Raw genomic sequence first — 19347 nt, forward strand, 5'->3', positions numbered from 1 at the left:
ACATTAACTAGCCCATCAACTTACTGATTTTCTTTCCAAATTATTCGAACAAAGGTGAATATTTATTCCATTTATTATATGTTCATAGGCAACTGCCCTTCTATTTACATAGAACAAAGGGCATCAGAACTGCAGATCAGTTATTTGTTTCATTTGTGGATGTGAAACTGGTAAACCAGTGTCAAAAGTAACCCTAGCCAGATGGCTTACAGACTGAATCTCCTTTATTTACAGCAAATTGAATATCCCTTTACCAAAGAAGATACATGCTCATTCAACCAGGTCCGTAGCAACTTCCTCTGTTTTTTGTTCAAGAGCTTCCATGGATGAAATATGTGCAGCAGCAACTTGCACTCCCCCCCCCATACCTTTGTCACTCATTACAAAGCAACTTGCACTCCCCCCATACCTTTGTCACTCATTACAAAGCGACTTGCACTCCCCCGTACTTTTGTCACTCATTACAAAGCGACTTGCACTCCCCCCGTACCTTTGTCACACATTACAAAGCAACTTGCACTCCCCCCATACCTTTGTTGCTCATTAACCCCAGGGATCACCTCAGTGTCACTGCTTGACAGAGGCACAGCTAAATAATGGGCATAGTATCCTTCAAACTAAAGGGGTGACGAAAGTCACAAAACTCTGGGCTAGGCTTATAAATGCCCTAGGGCAGATAGCCTAGTATGAACCTATGAACCTATTACAAAGTGACTTGCACTCCCCCCGTACCTTTGTCGCTCATTACAAAGCGACTTGCACTCAACTTGCACTCCCCCGTACCTTTGTCACTCATTACAAATTGGATTTGATATCAAGAAGTAGAGCGACATTTGAATCGCTGGTGCTTGGGAATATCCTTTCTTGAGTCCACAAGGGATTTAGTTAGGTGGGGGCTCTGTCCTATCAGTTGAGGGCAGAATGAAAACTGACATCAGATAAAGAAGTCATGCGCATTCCATAACATTCCATCTGTGTTGTCCCTTTTCATTCTCCCTCAACTCCCCACCCACCAACCCCCATCCTTATGTTTTGTCTGGGAGAGCAAGTGGATATAAATATAAAAATGTATATTCCAACTGTAACAAAGCTCTAGGTATAACCTTGTCTAAATTCTTTTCTATGTTTACTGTTATGTCTCTGTATAAGAGTAATTACTTTATACTATAGCCAGCAAACAAGATCTGAAGTAATTTGGGTTGTTGCTTTCTGTGTAAGGGAGAAGCTCAAGAGTTGTAAGTTGCCAAGAGCTTTTGCAACAGCAGAGTTTATTTTTGTTTATTTGTTTTACATTTGTTGACTGGAATAGTCCGACTGGATATATGTCCATTTTCAGCGGAGGCCCCAGGAGAAAAGCACCAAGATAATAATGCACATTGAACATTTAGTAAATGCTAGTTTCAAGCAGATTACAGTCATAAGCAATACCAGCATTTAGCACATATAGTACTAACTTCTTATAAAACACTTTGCAAAACATAACATTATTTTCAAAGTTATATATACATAATATTACATTCAGGTTTAAGACACATTGAGCAGCAGTTATACAACTGACCCTTCCTGAAATGGTGTGGTAGAAAAAAGTTAGAAGTAGTTGAAGATAAGGCACCTAAGAAATAGGTCACTATTCTGGGTTAGTGCAAGGACATAACCAACAAGTTTTGAAGTATTTCTTGAGTTTGATTTTGAATTGAGTTAGTGAGGGTTGTAGGATCAAGTCAGCTGGGAGTCTGTTCCATGTTTTTCCAACAGAGTTGGTAAACAGAGTCCCCAGCTGAGTAGTTGGATTTGTATTTTTGAACTAGGAGTCTAGTGGATGATCACAGTGGCCTGGTGCTGGTATAGGAGCTGATAATATTTTTTAGTGCAGGTGTATTTTCTGGTTGGTAAAGGTCTTTATGTGCCACTATTCGCTGGTTGAGCTGCAGTAGGCTTGGCAGTTCAAGCCATCCTGGGTGATTTAGGTTGTGACAGTGGTGTGTCCGGTAGGCTGTGCCAGTAAGCAAATCTGGCAATGTGGTTATAGCAGGATGATAGTTTATTAAGATCGGTTTTGCTTAAGTTGGAGAATAGAGGTGAGGCGTAGAAAAGAGTTGATGATAGATGAGAACAGGCAATTGCAGTTCTAGCAAGTAGGGTAAGGAAAGGTTTGATTCTGTAAAGAGCCAAGTTTTTTATTAATGATTTTGATAGTTTGATTGATATGCGCATCAAACTTCAGGTTGTTATCAACTATGACATCCAATAGTTTAGTTTGGGCTTCTGGGGAGATGATAGTGCCATTGTTAGCAGTTATGTTGAAGGATGGTAGGGGGTCCTGCATGTGGGGGAGAAGAAGAGCTGCTTAGTTTTGTTGGGATTTAGGATTCGATGTTGATTGGAGAGCCATTTTTCCACTGTATTGAAGGTATTTTGGGTTAATGTGAATAAAGTAGCTGGTGAGGTGTCAAAACAAATCAAGGATAATGGTGATAACATGGCTGCAATAATACGCACGTACTGAATCAAAGATAATGGTGATAAATGAGGGAGGGTGGCCTAATGGTTAAGGTGTTTGCCTTACAAACACAAGGCGCAGGGTTTGAGTCTCACAAGAGATAATTGGCTAGGCTTAAAATGGCTCGCAAGGGCAGTTAGCTTAGTATGAACCTATGAACCAATAATCTATGAACATGGCTACAATAATACACACATACTGAATCTAGGATAATGGTGATAACATGGCTGCAATAATACGCAAGTACTGAATCAAGGATAATGGTGATAACATGGCTGCAATAATACGCACATACTGAATCAAGGATAATGGTGATAACATGGCTACAATAATGCGCACGTACTGAATCTAGGATAATGGTGATAACATGGCTGCAATAATACGCACGTACTGAATGTAGGATAATGGTGATAACATGGCTGCAGTAATACGCACGTACTGAATCAAGGATAATGGTGATAACATGGCTGCAATAATACGCAAGTTCTGAATCAAGGATAATGGTGATAACATGGCTGCAATAATACGCACGTACTGAATCAAGGATAATGGTGATAACATGGCTGCAATAATACGCAAGTACTGAATCAAGGATAATGGTGATAACATGGCTGCAGTAATACGCAAGTACTGAATCAAGGATAATGGTGATAACATGGCTGCAATAATACGCACGTACTGAATCAAGGATAATGGTGATAACATGGCTACAATAATACGCACGTACTGAGTCCAGGATAATGGTGATAACATGGCTGCAATAATACGCAAGTACTGAATCAAGGATAATGGTGATAACATGGCTGCAGTAATACGCACGTACTGAATCAAGGATAATGGTGATAACATGGCTGCAGTAATACGCACGTACTGAATCAAGGATAATGATGATAACATGGCTACAATAATACGGACGTACTGAATCAAGGATAATGGTGATAACATGGCTGCAATAATACGCATGTACTGAATCAAGGATAATGGTGATAACATGGCTGCAATAATAAGCACGTACTGAATCAAGGATAATGGTGATAACATGGCTGTAATAATACACACGTACTGAATCAAGGATAATGGTGATAACATGGCTACAATAATACGCACGTACTGAATCCAGGATAATGGTGATAACATGGCTGCAGTAATACGCACGTACTGAATCAAGGATAATGGTGATAACATGGTTGCAGTAATACGCACGTACTGAATCAAGGATAATGGTGATAACATGGCTACAATAATACGCACGTACTGAATCAAGGATAATGGTGATAACATGGCTGCAATAATACGGAAGTACTGAATCAAGGATAATGGTGATTACATGGCTACAATAATACGCACGTACTGAATCAAGGATAATGGTGATAACATGGCTGCAGTAATACGCACGTACTGAATCAAGGATAATGGTGATAACATGGCTACAATAATACGCACATACTGAATCAAGGATAATGGTGATAACATGGCTGCAATAATACGGAAGTACTGAATCAAGGATAATGGTGATAACATGGCTACAATAATACGCACGTACTGAGTCAAGGATAATGGTGGTAACATGGCTACAATAATACGCACGTACTGAATCAAGGGTAATGGTGATAACATGGCTGCAATAATACGCACGTACTGAGTCAAGGATAATGGTGGTAACATGGCTGCAATAATACGCACGTACTGAGTCAAGGATAATGGTGGCAACATGGCTGCAATAATACGCACGTACTGAATCAAGGATAATGGTGATAACATGGCTGCAGTAATACGCACGTACTGAATCAAGGATAATGGTGATAACATGGCTACAATAATACGCACGTACTGAATCAAGGATAATGGTGATAACATGGCTGCAATAATACGGAAGTACTGAATCAAGGGTAATGGTGATAACATGGCTGCAATAATACGCATGTACTGAGTCAAGGATAATGGTGGTAACATGGCTACAATAATACGCACGTACTGAGTCAAGGATAATGGTGGTAACATGGCTACAATAATACGCACGTACTGAGTCACGGATAATGGTGATTACATGGCTACAATAATACGCACGTACTGAATCAAGGATAATGGTGATAACATGGTTGCAATAATACGCACGTACTGAATCAAGGATAATGGTGATAACATGGCTACAATAATACGCACGTACTGAATCAAGGATAATGGTGATAACATGGCTGCAGTAATACGCACGTACTGAATCAAGGATAATGGTGATAACATGGCTGCAATAATACGCACGTACTGAATCAAGGATAATGGTGATAACATGGCTACAATAATACGCACGTACTGAATAAAGGATAATGGTGATAACATGGCTATAATAATACGGACGTACTGAATCAAGGATAATGGTGATAACATGGCTACAATAATACGCACGTACTGAATCTAGGATAATGGTGATAACATGGCTACAATAATATGCACGTACTGAATCAAGGATAATGGTGATAACATGGCTACAATAATACGCACGTACTGAATCAAGGATAATGACGATAACATGGCTGTAATAATACACACGTACTGAATCAAGGATAATGGTGATAACATGGCTGCAATAATACGCACGTACTGAATCAAGGATAATGGTGATAACATGGCTACAGTAATACGCAAGTACTGAATCAAGGATAATGGTGATAACATGGTTGCAATAATACGCAATTACTGAATTGTCTATATCTGAGCGTAAGCCTCCATTTTCCAGTCACAAGTAATTCTAAAAGTCGTTTGCCAAGAGTGCTCTTCTCAGCACTTGCAGTGTTGCCACGATTATTGCCTCCTGCCATTCATATAGTATTATGTGTTTTAGTACCGTATTAACTACACTTGTAAATTCCATTTTGTTAGTCCTGTTGCTCCTCCTACTGTTGGAACTGCCTGGAAGTCTGCATTTCTCATTGTCCTTATTTCTGCTTGCAAATCTAACTGTGCGTCTTATTACGTAACACACTAATCACTGGATGTAGCAGTTTCAGTGGTTAACACTAATTTTGTCTCCCATTTTTTCTTGAACTAGTATGTCTAGTTTTCTTGCATCCATTTTATCGACTGTTGGTATTGGGTGAATCCCATGTGATCTAAACCTCATTGTCAGTGATGCTTTGTGGTTCACATTTTCAGTGCTTCTCAGCTACTTCTATACTGTAGTAGATGCAGAATCTGTGATACAATCTTCTTGCCACATTATTGTGCCTTTCAGTGTTAGACTGTCAGACATGTGTATCACAAGCAGCAACAAGGTGTGCAACTGTTTCCAGTTGTTTTACAGAATTACATTTGTCTGTTCTCCCACTTTTCCTTTAGACTGTGTAAACTTCTATGTACATAGCCCACTATCCGGGATCACCACTATTAACTTATCTTTTGCTTTAAATTCACTTCTCCTTAACCATTCCTGTGTCAAATCATGTTCAGAATTTGTAGTTTTTGGAGTGCTATGATGGTGCTGCAAAAATGGGGAAAAGACAGATTCATTAAGCATCTTTCTGACATCAGAAATGTACTTAAGCTTTTGTTAAGCACCACCTAAGTGCTGTTAAGGTCAGGTTTTGTCCTAGGGATTAACAATTGACAGTGCTTGATGGTGAAAAAAACACCAGCAGAAGGTAAAACTGCCTTAGAAACTGTTAGATACTTCACTCTGCCACAGTTATAAACAAAACGTGTGGCAGAACTGAAGTGTCAACAGCTTTTAAAATTATTTGCTCTGTTAGAAAGCTGGTAAAACACTTTTTTTTTCTTCTGCAGTTGGTAGTACATGAAGCATATAAAATTCCATGCACTGCAAGGAATTGTGATCTGGTCTCTGTTTATAACTTTCAGTTTGATGTCCTTTTCATTTCCTCACTGATGGGTTACAGATCCAACCCAGCCATATTTTCAAGACTTGTATCATAGTCTCAAGCTCCTCACTGTACCCATAGTACACGACACCATCCCCAACTTCCCAGATCTTGTTTGCCACCTTCCAGCTAAGGTGCGCAGATCCTTGGTCTCGAGCATGAGATAGCGTGTTATTTTCCTTGTATTTGGCAAAATGGATATTGTAAACTCTTAGCTGTAGCTTTATAGTTAGGTTTCAGTATTCCGTGGATTTTTCTTTTCTCCCCTCAATTTTTTAATGAATCCTTTCATAGTTATTTCATGGCATTAGGATGCTTGTTACTTCTGTCATTTCTCTCTTAAAGTGCTTTGCATTTCTTGTATATCTATTTAAAAAATAAATAAATAAATAAGTGTGTGTGTATATATATATATATATATATATATATATATATATATATATATATATATATATATATATATACATAGGTTCACTTTATAACATCGAAATACTGAAATGTCGAATTTCAGTATCTCGAAGCTATAAAGTCGAATGTTAAAAATAGCGAACGTTCATAATCGCGAATTTGACATATGTCGAAAATGTCGAATTCGCAGGTATGAAGTTGCACTATGTAATGTACGGGTTTGTGTTTTGTTGGTGCGTGGTGCCGTGTTTTGATGTAGGTGTTATGTCAGGTAAGTGAGTGTTTTGTAAGGGTTTTGAGTGGGAGTTAGAGTGTGTGTGAGGGATTGGAGAATTTGCGTGTGTGAGTGAGCTTTTGTGTTGTGTTTGTGCGATCTCGAAGTTAGTATATATAAGTAGGGGGGGGTGTGGGGCGCAGGGGGGCTTGCCCCCCTGCTTATGTGTGCATGAGTTGTGTATGTGTGTTGTTTTTTTATTTATGTTGTGATGTTGGTGTTGTGTTGTATGTTTAGTGTAGTGTGTGCGGTGTTTTCGGTTATGTGGTTTCGTGGTTTTTGTTTGTCTGTGTTTTGTGGATTCGGTTTTATAGTCTCGAGATATTGAAATTCGATATTTCAGCATTTTGAGGTTATAAAGTGAATGCATATATAATATATGTCAAAAGGCAAAAAATAAATGGTAATGGCAAACAGCGCCTCCAACCAGCAGTCAATTCGTAAAAGTAGAAAATGGAGGCACCAGACCACGGCTGCAAATAACATAAAACACTTTTATTCCAAAGACAAATAACAGGTGAGTGCTTTCATGGACGAAGCCACTTCATCAGACAATGTAATGAAAAGCTCTTCGAGTTATATACCCAACAGTTCAATTAATTATGCTAATGTATAACCCTTCCCTCCTGCCTTAAAGTCATATTACATTCAGCATGAACTCTTCTCCAGATAAAATTCAAATACAAGATTTCTTTCTAAAACACTTAACATTAACATACATAAGAAATCAAAATTTAACTTTCTATACACAAAATTCTCACAGTAACATCACTGTAACAGTATTATAATATAGTAAAACAACACAAGTTTAAAAACATACTTCATATATAAACTTAAAATAACATGACATGGAAGCTGCCAACTACTTTTTTTAGGTCTCTAGCTAATAATATGGGCTTAATATTCAGTTTATCATCGAGACCCTTTCCCATATTCGCCCTGAGTCTTACTATCCATTCTAGTCTCTCCCCAGTTGGCTACTATATCATCCATTGCTAATTCCTCGATGAGTCTGAGCTCCCATATAGCAGAGGGTACCTCACGAGCAGCTGGTTCAGGCATAGCCTTGAGGGGAGACATGCATGGACACTAGATCCCAGTCCAGAACTCTTATCACACCTATCAGACATGATTCATAGGTTTACCCCGGGTATCACTTCTGTGTCACTGTTAGACAGAGGCACAGTATACTAACCTCGAAAAAGGGCATAGCAAAATTATTTTAAAATGGGTGGTGAAAGCCAAACACACTCTGGCTAGGCTTATAAATGCCCTAGGGCAGATAGCCTAGTATGAACCTATGAACCTATTCTTCTGGACATTGCAGGCCTCGAGTTGACCACCTGGTTTCTCTAATTCCAATGATGGCTAGACATTCCAGGCTTTCTTCCCCAGTTAACTAAATTATTTTTTCATCTCACAAACCTTCAACTAGGAAGATTTATAAGAGGAAATGGAAGAGGTTTTCCTTTTGGGCTCATCACAAAGAGTTGGAATCTTTCACTGCTCCTCTCACTGCTGTTTAGATTTCCTTTCCTCCATCTGTCAAAGTGGGGCGAGTTTCTCCACTGTCATAGTTCAGTTAACGGCCATCTCCAATTACTACATCAGAGATAATGCTTCTCCTTTAACTTAATCTAAGTATGCAAGGCCTTTTTAATAGTACCTTTTTACTTAGACCTCCTATTAGAGACCGCACTCCACCTTGGGGACCTGACTTTGGTCTTGCAGACTTCGGTGCATTCACCTTTTGAACCTTCAGCTAAAGTAGACCTTAAGTTTCTGTCTTGGAAAATGGTCTTTCTGATGGCCATAAACTTCAGCAAGATGAGTATCTGAACACCAAACACTCTTTGAAAAAAACATATTTGATTTTTCACAAAGATAGTTACCTTGCACACTAGTCCTTCTTTCTACCAAAAGTTGCCTTTGAAACAAGTATCAATCAAGTCACCAGTTTACCAGTTTTCTTTCCCAGTTTTGACAGTAAAGGAGAATATACCCTCCATCTTTTATATGTCCGTAGGCAACTTTGCCTTTACCTTCACATGACTAAGGAATTTAGGAAAACTAATCAATTGTTTCTCTCATTTTTTAGTAGTTAGATGGGATGACCAGTCTCAAAAACTACAGTAGCCAGATGGATAACAGATTGCATTTCCTATGTTTCTTCCTTGAGAGGCCTAACCTTACCAAGACAACCAAAAGCACACTCAACTAGGTCAGTAGCTACATCAGCTGCTTCTTGGGCTAGAGTCTCCATTGATGACACTTGTGCAGCTTCCACATGATCTAATGCTCATAACTTCATTACAAATTGAACATAATCTCCAGAAACAGAACTGCATTTGGTTCTGTGGTTCTCTTGAGCATCCTTTATGAAGGCCACCCAAGGTTACGGTAGCTGGGGACTGTGTCCCATTTGATGAGAAATTAATAAAAATGACAACATCCGATATAAAAGTTATGTACTCACCATAACTATGTATCTTTGTTGTCCATTTTCATTCTTCCTCAACTTCTCTCCAGCCTTCCCCCTATCCACGTCTTTGGGAGAGACCCAATGGAATTGTAAGAACCGTAGTTCCTGTTTGAGCTCCTGATCTTTCAGCTGTTACTTTTCTGTCACATCAATGTTAAGATACTTTTTTGTGATATTGTATAATAGCAGCAAATTCAATCTGATGTAACACAGTGGTCAGGGGCATTATGGGGTAACAGAGGGAGTTCGAGAGTCGCATCCTAGAATCTAGAGTAAGTGGCCATGTCTGATCTGAACCTCATTCATTGAGACAGAATAAAAATGGGCAATACAGGTGCATAGTTATGGTGAGTGCATAACTTTTGTTTATTTGCTACTGAGAAAAAAGTGATCCTTCTAATAATAAAACAGATACTGAGCACGGCTTAAAAACTTTAATACTAAAAACTCAAGTTTCCACTTATTAAAAAAAAGATTTGTCAAGTATACAGAAGTCCCATTCCCCAGACATTTAAATAGTGAGCATGTTTAGCTAAAGAATTACTTAAAGCACTCTTCTTAATGTCATATCTATGTTGTGATATTCCGTCTTTGAAGCATCTGTTGGTCTTGCCAACATAGAACGCTGTGCAAGAAGTACAAAATGCAACATAAATCACATTACAGGGTTCACAACAGCAGCTGTTTGAAAATAACATTTGTCTGAGAAGGATGACTCACATAACTTTAAATTTAGTGTTTCACAAATTGGTAATCCAGCTTAATCGTAGGGGTGACATTATTACTTTGAGTACTGTGAATATAAATGGGTAGTGTGTCTTAATGCTATAAATTTTGTAGGTTTAAGTGAATTCTGTACTTTGAAACTTGTTTTAAAGTTACATGGGTTACATCGTTAATTGATTTTTAGATTTAATTGATTTGTAAATTGAATTACTGTTTGTTCATTATTTAAATGTCTGTTGGTCAGGATGTCTGTATACCTGTTAAAGCATTTTTGTACGTGAAAGCTTGTGTTTTTCAGCCCTAAGATTTTGAGCCGTGTTTTAACATTATTTACCTGCTTAGGAAACTTCTCTGGAATCGCTGTTTTTGTTTGATCCATCCTTCTAATAGAAGAAACTTCAAAAAATCACTTGGCCAAGTTCCGTATAAGAATTCTTCGATGGACCCTGCCGATTCAGTGGTCCGCTGTTCAACGTCCATTATTCATGCCAGTCAAGATCACCACAAAACATACCTTCTACATTCTTGAGTTGATTCATTCATATCAGCTCCACGAAGGCCATCCCTTTGTTCTTCCCCTCCCCAAGGCCACATTGACCAAGGATGCCTCCCATCACGGGTGAAGGGCACTGCTTTGGAAGAATGGTACAAGGCACGTCATCCCCAGTAGAGGCCCAGACGTATACTAATGTCCTGGAGATGAGAGCGGTCATCCTAGCATTGTAGGCCTTTAAAGACATTCTCCCATCTGGGACAATTGCAGTTCAGACTTGCATGTCAGTAGTCTAGTACATTAACAAACAGAGGGCAGCCAAATCTTATTCTCTTTGCTGAGAAGCTGTAAGAGAGTGGCAGTGGGTGATCTTTTCCAGTCGCTTTCTAACAGTGATGCGTGTTCTGGGGAAGTCCAATGTGATTGCAGACAATTTAAGCAGAGCCATACTGATGCCTCACTAGTGGACTCTCGATGTCAGTGTGGCAGAGAAAGTTTTCCGTCAGTGCGGACCATCCATGCTGAACTTTTTTTCACTTTTACTTCTGTCATCAACAAGTGCAGCAGGTTCTTTGCCCTGATCCCTCCACCATGAAAGTCACTGAGACATGCTCTGGTTCATGATTGTCCCTCTGGTCTCTCTTTTTTGCCTTGCCACTAATTTGAAGTTTCTTCAGAAGGCAGTTTGGTTGAAGAGTACAGTTATCCTCATTGCACCCTTTTGGCCACATCTTCTGCATCCAACCTGGTTTCTGGATCCAACACCAGACCTTTTGTTCACCTGACAGGCATGACTGACCCGGGCATATCAGGCTTCAAGTTGACCACATGATTTCTCCAGTTCCACTGATTTTGAGACAGCCCAGGCTGTGTCCCCCTCATCTGTCACATTTTGGTACCTTTCCGTAAGGCTTCCATTAGAGCAATCTACAAGAGTAAATGGAACATAATTGTCTTTTGGTCCCTCAGCAAAGACTTGGACTCCATTTCAGCACCTATTCCAGCTATCCTTGAATTCTTGGCTTCGATTTTCCGTAAAGGGGCTAGTTTCTCAACAGTTAAATTTCAGTTGTCTGTATTTCTAATTTTCACCAGGGAGAAAATAACTCGTTACCTTAACTTCTTCTAAACTTTGCAAGGCTTTTCTCAAGGGAACCTTTCTGTTTAAACTCCATTGAAAGACCTTATTCCACCTTGGGATTTAAAGATAATGCTTCAGGCCTTAACAAAATCTCACTTTGAACCTTCGGCCAAAGTTGGCCTCAAATTTTTATCTTGGAAAACCATTTTTCTAGTGGCTATTTTCGCTCATCTGATCAGGATAAAACAGATTAACAGTTGTGTGTTCAGTTCAAGCAGCTTTATTACATACAAACATATCAGGTTTGAGGCTTAGTAACTTAAACTTAGATAAACTTATAAACAGACTGACTACTGCACTCGTACATGTTAGCACTCTGGCTGTTCACTAAAAGTGGCACTGCTGCCTGCATGTTTTCTCTATTTATATGCACGTGCCCTCACTTTGAAATGCTACTTAAAGTCCACAACACACGCCCTGTTCTACAGCTATTACATTAGATAGAAAAATATCTGAACTCCAGACTCTGTCTTCAAAGCCTCCTTATCTTTTTTTACATAAGGACAGGGTGTCATTGCAAACTAACCCATCTTTTTTGCCTGAGATGGCCTCTGAGGTTTATATTAACCAGGTCATTAAATCTCTGTTTTCTTTCCAAATTTCTCAAACAAAGGAGACTACATGTTACATCTGTTGGAAAGTGCATAGACCACTTTGTTTCTATTGTCATAGAACCAACGACGTTAGGAAATCTGACCAGTTGTTTCTTTTTCTCCTACCAGATTAGGCAGTCCAGTATCTAAAGTTACATTGGTCAGATGGTTGACTGATTGTATAACCTTTGTCTATGGAAAATTAAGTTTATCTTTACCAAAACCTCCTAGAGGCCATTCCACAAGGTCTATGTCAGTTTCTTCAGCTGTTTGGTCGACAGCATCCTTAGATGACATTTATGCAGCTGCAACCTGGGCTAATCCACACACCTTTATTGCTGAGTATGAGTTGTATCTGGTCTCTAGGAGCAGAGCAGCTTTTGGCTCAGCAGTGTTCCGGAATATCCTTCCTTAAGGTCCACCCAGGGTTGTGATAGCTGGGGAATATGTCCCATCAGTTCAGCAATGAATGAAAATGTCAACATCAGATTAAGAAGTTATGTACTCACCATGATGTTCCATCTGTGTTGTCCATTTTCATTCTTCAACCCCCCAGTCACCTTCCCTCCTTTTATATGCTTCTCGGTAGAACAGTGAGTGGGGGAGGAACCTTTGTTCCTTGTTTGAGATCCAGCTTCCCTTTTTCTGTTCTACCCACTGTCCTTTTACATTTAGGGGTGGCAGACTCGATCTGAGGTATGTTAGGTTGGTGGAGCATTGTGAGTAAAAGGAGGAGCTCGAGAGTTCTAGGATCCTATGTTTTGGAAGGAAGCAGCCAAGTCTGATCAGAGTCTCTGATCCGAACTCATCAGTTGAGAAGGAATGAAAATGAACAACACGAGTAGAACATTATGGTGAGTACATAACTTTTATTTTAAATGCATTTACATTTGTCTTTTGAGTTAATGCATTGCAAATCTAATTCTGATACATTACTTGAGTTAGTCATTTCCATACACTCATACAAGGATGTAAATTAAAGTGAAGGCATCTGTATCACATAGATGTTGCCATTTGATATGTATACTTTTATGTAGCATTTCTAAAGCATGTACACATGAGAAGAGGTGCTCTTTAAGGTTCACTTGGAAACCATGTAATGTTTTAGCTGTGTATATTTGCAGGAAGTTTGTTTTGTCAAGCAAGCTCCATGTTTGAGAATATGTTATCACCAATAACTGGGGATGTTGTGTAGTCCAGTCTCATCTTCATTTTTACATATGGGTTCGGAGCCAATCCTCGGCTCCGACTCTGCCTATTTACAAGCTCGAAGACTTCTGGTTGGCTCATGGCTAAGCAGGTATCCCATAGTGCACTAGTACAAACCCCAGATCTTGTTTACCACGTTGAGGGGTTCGGTCGTGCTTCTCTTGTCTCTGGCTAAGTGTCAAATTCTTTCTATTTACATGTATAGTTAGAGTTAATGTTGTGTTGTTAGGATTGCTATTATCCTAGGCAGTTGTGTTGTGTGCCCTTTTGGTGCTATCTTAGTGTAAACTTGTTGTTAGTCTGGTATCCTGTGTGCCAGTTTAGAGTTCCTTATAGGCACCGTTGCACCTTGTTCTTCCTATATCAGGTAGAGTGTTAGTTTTTGGCAATTTTCTGCTGGTAGTTAACAGGGGCTCCAGTTGTTATTTCTGATGGTCAAATGGAGACCCAAAAACGGTCAGTTTAGTTTCCTCAGAGGTTGTATTTTTGGTGGGGATCCACTTGTTAATTATTTAGGGTTAGAGTTTCCTTCCCTAGTACGTTAGCTATTATTTTAAAATTTTTACTAAATAGTCATTCAGCTTCTGTGTGCGTGAGTTTTTCCTTTTTCTGGTATGTTTAAATTAGAAGACCTAGCTTTTTGTTCCACCAGGCTAGACCCATTTAAGTTAGAGGAACTAGTCCTCGTGGTACTTCCTTCTGTAGGGCTAGGCCCGTTTTAGAGGACCTAGTCCTCTCCCCTTCTTCCTTTCCTGGGTGTTGCGTGTGTGTGGAATGTCTAAGGAGAGTAAGGAGCGCAAACCTTTGGCTTTTAAGAAGTGCATGAAATGCTCCCAAAAGATGTCTTTCACGGATGGCCGCAGTAACTGTGTCTACTGTTTAGGGGCCATCCACTTGCAGGAATCGTGCTTGTTCCACCATGCTTTCTCTCCTAGGGTGTTACAGGAGAGAAAGAACAAGCTTATACTCAAGGGTCTACTAAAACCATCCTTTGAGGAAGTTCTATCCAGTTCTCCAGCTTCCTCCAAGTCTGGCAAATCTAAATCTTCAAAAAGCCCTTCTCTGGCACCGGCTGGTGTCTTGGAGCCGCCTCCTAAACATTCTAAATCTGCCTCCTTGACTCCACAGCCTTCGGAGCCGATGGAGAGCACCATTATGGTGTCAGAGTCGGTTCCAAGTGTTTCGGAGCCAACCTCTGAACCGATTGAGTCGGCAGTTGAATCTGCTACTCGGAGCTGGTCTGTTGATTCCCTATCGGTTTCAGTGTTACTGACGTCTCCAGTGCCCCCAGGTCAAGATCCCCTACTATGTCTTCCAGGACTTCCAAGAGCCTTTCGGAAGAAGATGTGGAGAGTGTAGTGTTGAGATTCTTGAAGTTGTCTGCTTTACCAAAATTATTGTTGGCTCATTATTGTTGGCTCTGACCCAGTCGGCTCCGGAGCCACTCGATCCAGCTTTGCCCTTGTCTGCTATTCCTCCTCCGAGCCATGTTGGCCCTTCAAAGCTGGAGTGCTTGGTGCCACCAGAGGAACTTTCGGATCCAGCTTCCTTTGTCTCTGTTTTGGAGCCAGGTTCGGCTCCGACACGCTCGGTGCCATCCATCATGTCCAGGGGCCGAAGCTCTCCTGTCGGCGCCGACGGGGAGGGTTGGAATCGATCTTCAGTTACGAGCCTTCCTCTCGGTGCATCGGCCAGGGTGAGCTCGGACCCTGCATCCACCTCAGAGCCTACGACTCTGGCTCCGATGTCAACCTTTGTCTCTTAGGAGCGGAGGAGGTCTTTGGAGCCAGAGAGGTCTGCGTTTGAGATGGTGAGGAGCATGCTGTCTCATTCTCCAGCTTCTACCAGTGGTACCAGCACTCTCCCCCCGAGAGCACCCACGTCGGTCTCAGCTCCTACTTTCTCCGGAGACAGCAGAGACCCTCAGCCTCAGGAGCCATCGGCAGGTGGCCCCCACTCTTCCGAGGCCTCCCCGGAATGTCCTTTTGAGGAGCCTCCCGGAAGAGCTTATGTAAGAGGAAGCATGTTGACTCCGAGGATGAGTCTTTGACATTGGACACTGACCTCGAGGAGTCGGAAGGGTCCCCCAAGTCATCCTTTGATGATGTCTCCTTTGTGGACATCCTGGAGATCCTTAAGCAGAGGTGCGACTGGCCCACTGTCAACCCTTCTGATGAGGATTCGGTGTACCTGAAGGTTTTCGGGTCTCAACCTTCTGCTTCTTGGGTGTCTCCACCTTTTGTCAAACTGATGGAGCTAGTTAGTCGAAAGGTGTGGGATAATTCTGATGCCGTGGAGACAGTCCCCAGGAGACCTAATAAGTTTCTATCTGCCCCTCCTGGTAAAGAGTTTTTGTCTAAGGCCGTTCTGTAGATGCCATGGTGGTGGTGGTGGCTACAAAGAAGGAGCTGGCAGAGACTTCTTCGTCTGTTCATCCGCCAAACAAGGATTCTCGACTGATGGACAGATTTAGGAAGAGTATCTTTAGTTCAGCGGCATTTACCCTTCGATCGTTGAACTATCTCACTCACTTCATGAGATTGCACAGGGATCTCCTCCAGGAGTTAGGAGATTCTATACAAGGTGCATGTACTGAGGGAGTCCCTGACAAGATTTCTGCTCAGTTGTCCACCTTAAATTCTATAGTTAACTCCTCCATGCAGCTTATCTCCTATGCAGCTGATTGAATAAGTAGAGCAGTGGGTTCAGGAGTTGCCATGAGGCGTCACTCCTGGATGCGCTTGTGTAATTTTGCAGAACCGTTCAAGTCTACTTTAACCAATGCCCCATTTGATGGTTCCTCATTGTGTGATTCTAAGGTGAAGGATACACTCACTTGGTGTGAGCAAGGAGGAAAGACGCTTTCTGCTGTGGAAGTACATTTTACTCTTCCCTCTCGACCATACCCCAAAGGTCAAAGAGGCGGTAAAATGTGGCTCAAAAAGTCCCAGAGGGGCTTTCCGGGCACCCAGGTTGAACCCTCCTTCAGAGGCAGAGGAGGAGGAAGAAATGGGAGACGTCGCCCTAGAGGCAGGGGTGGGCCCGAAATACCAGCAAGGCCATGATCCCTTTCAGGGACGGCCTTATCAGCGCTCCTGATATGGGGCCCGACTGCGTTTCTCTGGGGCCGGTCGTGGGTCGCATTTCTTTGTATCCAGAAGCCTGGCTAAATATCACTCAAGACAAGTGGGTACAAAGAGTTGTTACCAGAGGTTATATCATACCCTTTTCCCTTCCACCGTTTGTTCCCAAGAATATCCCAGATGTACCACCCAGTCACAGGGATCAGGCAACTGTGGAGATCAACAAGTTGCTCTTAAAAAGAGTTATCCAGTCTGTCCCAGCAGACCAGATAGGATCCTTAACTTACTCCAGGTTCTTTAGTACCAAAATGAACTGGAGATTGGAGGCCAATATTGGACCTCATCAGATTAAACGAATCCATGAAGGACAAGTTTCGTACGGGAACACTACAGTCGATACTCCCGTTGTTAGGGAAAGACTATTAGATGTGCTCTCTAGATCTCCAAGACGCCTACTACCATATAAAAATGCACAAGGCGTCCAGGACCCATGAATGCTTCCAGGTTGGAGCCAGTAACTATCAGTTTCGTGCTCTGCCCTTTGGTCTCACCACAGCCCCCTGGGTGTTCACCAAATGCATGGCAGTAGAGACAGCTCACCTGAGACGTCGGAGATTCCAGGTGTTTACATATTTGGCGACTGGCTCCTGACCCGCCCCCACCAGGCATCTACTCCTCCAAAACAGGGACGCCACTGTTCAACTTTGTGCTCAGTTAGGGATCTCCATAAATTGGGAAAAATCTGCATTATTGCCCTCTCAATCTGTGATTTTTATAGGTGCAGAGGTAGACACAGTGAACATGACAGCACGTCTCCCCGCCGAAAGGGAACAAAACTTAATCTCTCAAATTCAACGTTTTCTCCCGTTGCGGAAAGTCAAAGCAAAGTGGGTTCTTCAGCTCCTCGGGACTATGGCTTCCACCATTCTATTAGTACCTTTAGCCAGGTTGCACATGAGAATTCTCCAGTGGCTTCTGTCTTCCCAATGGTCCTTCCAATATCTCCCGCTGAGTCATTCTGTCCTGCTGACGGAATCATGCACGAAGGACCTTTTTTGGTGGATAGCTCCCAACCAGTTATCACGGGTGCCCCCTTTATTCCTGCCCAACCCATTGCCACTGTGACCATGGATGCCTCCCAGATCGGGTGGGGGGGGGGGGGCATTATTTCAGCAGGACTGTCCAAGGCACATGGCAAGAACACGAGGCTCACCTACATATCAATGTTCTGGAGATGAGGGCAGTGCTCCTGGCGTTGCAAACACTTCAAGACCTTCTTCCTCTAGGGACTATTGCGATACAATCAGACAGCATGTCGGTAGTTTGGTATATCAACAAACAGGGTGGTACCAGATCTTACCACTCTGTCGAGAGGCCAAGCGAGTTTGGGAATGGGCGATTTCTTCCCAATGCTTTCTGGTTGCAGCGCACATTTCAGAGACGACCAAAGTGATAGCTGACAAGCTCAGCTGGGCGATTCTACTGCCTCATGAGTGGTTTCTGAAACAGGAAACAGCGGAACAGATTTTCCGAAGAATGGGGACAGCCTTGCTGCGACCTTTTTGCCAGTCCAGTCAATGCCAAATGCAGCAGCTATTTTTTCCCTCATTCCCCCTCCAGGGAAGACACCCAGAGATGCTTTGGCTCACGATTGGCCCATGGGACTTCTGTATGCCTTTCCTCCATTTCCTCAGTGATTCAGAAAGCCAGTCGGCTGGGAAGCAAGTTGATCCTCATTGCTCTTTACTGGCCTCATCAGGTCTGGTTCCCCTTCCTCAAGCCTCTTCTCCTGGATGATCCTTGGATCCTGGATCCAGATCTGTTGACTCGTATGTCAGGTTCGCTACATCCCTCAATCCACACCCTCAAATTGACAGCGTGGCTGCTCCAGGTCAATCCCTAGTCAGACTTCATGATGTATCATCCTCAGTATTTCATATTCTTATGTCCTCCCATAAACCTTCAACTAGGAGGCTTTATGGCAGTAAATGAAAAAGACTTTCTATTTGGGCACAGAGAATGAATGTAGATCCCTACACTGCTTCTGTCCCTGTGATTCTGGAATTTCTGTCTGAGCTTTTTCAGCAAGGATCTGCCGCTGCCAATATCAGAGTCCAATTGGCGGCAATTTCTCATTTTCATGTCTCATAAGCTATGCAAGACCTTTTTGAAAGGAGCCACTCTGTTGAGACCACCGCTGCAAGAACCTGTGGCTTCTTGGGATTTAAATTTTGTGTTGTCCAAACTGACTTCCCCATTTGAACCTTCCCACTCATCTTCATTGAAATTTTTGTCTTAGAAGACTTTGTTTTTGGTAGCTATCACGTCAGCTAGACAGGTATCGGAGCTGCAAGCCTTGTCTGTTAAGCCACCTTATTTGATCTTTCACAAAGACCAGTTTGTCACTGTGTACTAATCCCTCCTTTGTCCCCAAAGTTTGTTCCCCTGCTACCGTAAATCAATCCATAGAACTCCCCAGTTTTCTTCCCTAATTGCTGTAATGCAGCTGAATACCGTTTTCATCAGTTGGGCGTTCATAGACAGCTACATTTTTATTTATAGCGGA

The 19347-nt window shown here is 41.9% G+C and overlaps 1 protein-coding gene across 1 annotated transcript in view; it reads left to right on the forward strand.

The window, feature by feature from the left end:
• Window positions 1-19347, forward strand: part of RAB12 (RAB12, member RAS oncogene family) — a 1061182-nt gene that overhangs the window by 838888 nt on the left and 202947 nt on the right. The gene's annotated exons all lie outside the window — the stretch shown is intronic.

This window comes from Protopterus annectens, chromosome 3.part1 (genome assembly GCF_019279795.1).
Source record: "Protopterus annectens isolate FY-2018-M chromosome 3.part1, PAN1.0, whole genome shotgun sequence".
Classification (NCBI taxonomy): domain Eukaryota; kingdom Metazoa; phylum Chordata; order Ceratodontiformes; family Protopteridae; genus Protopterus; species Protopterus annectens.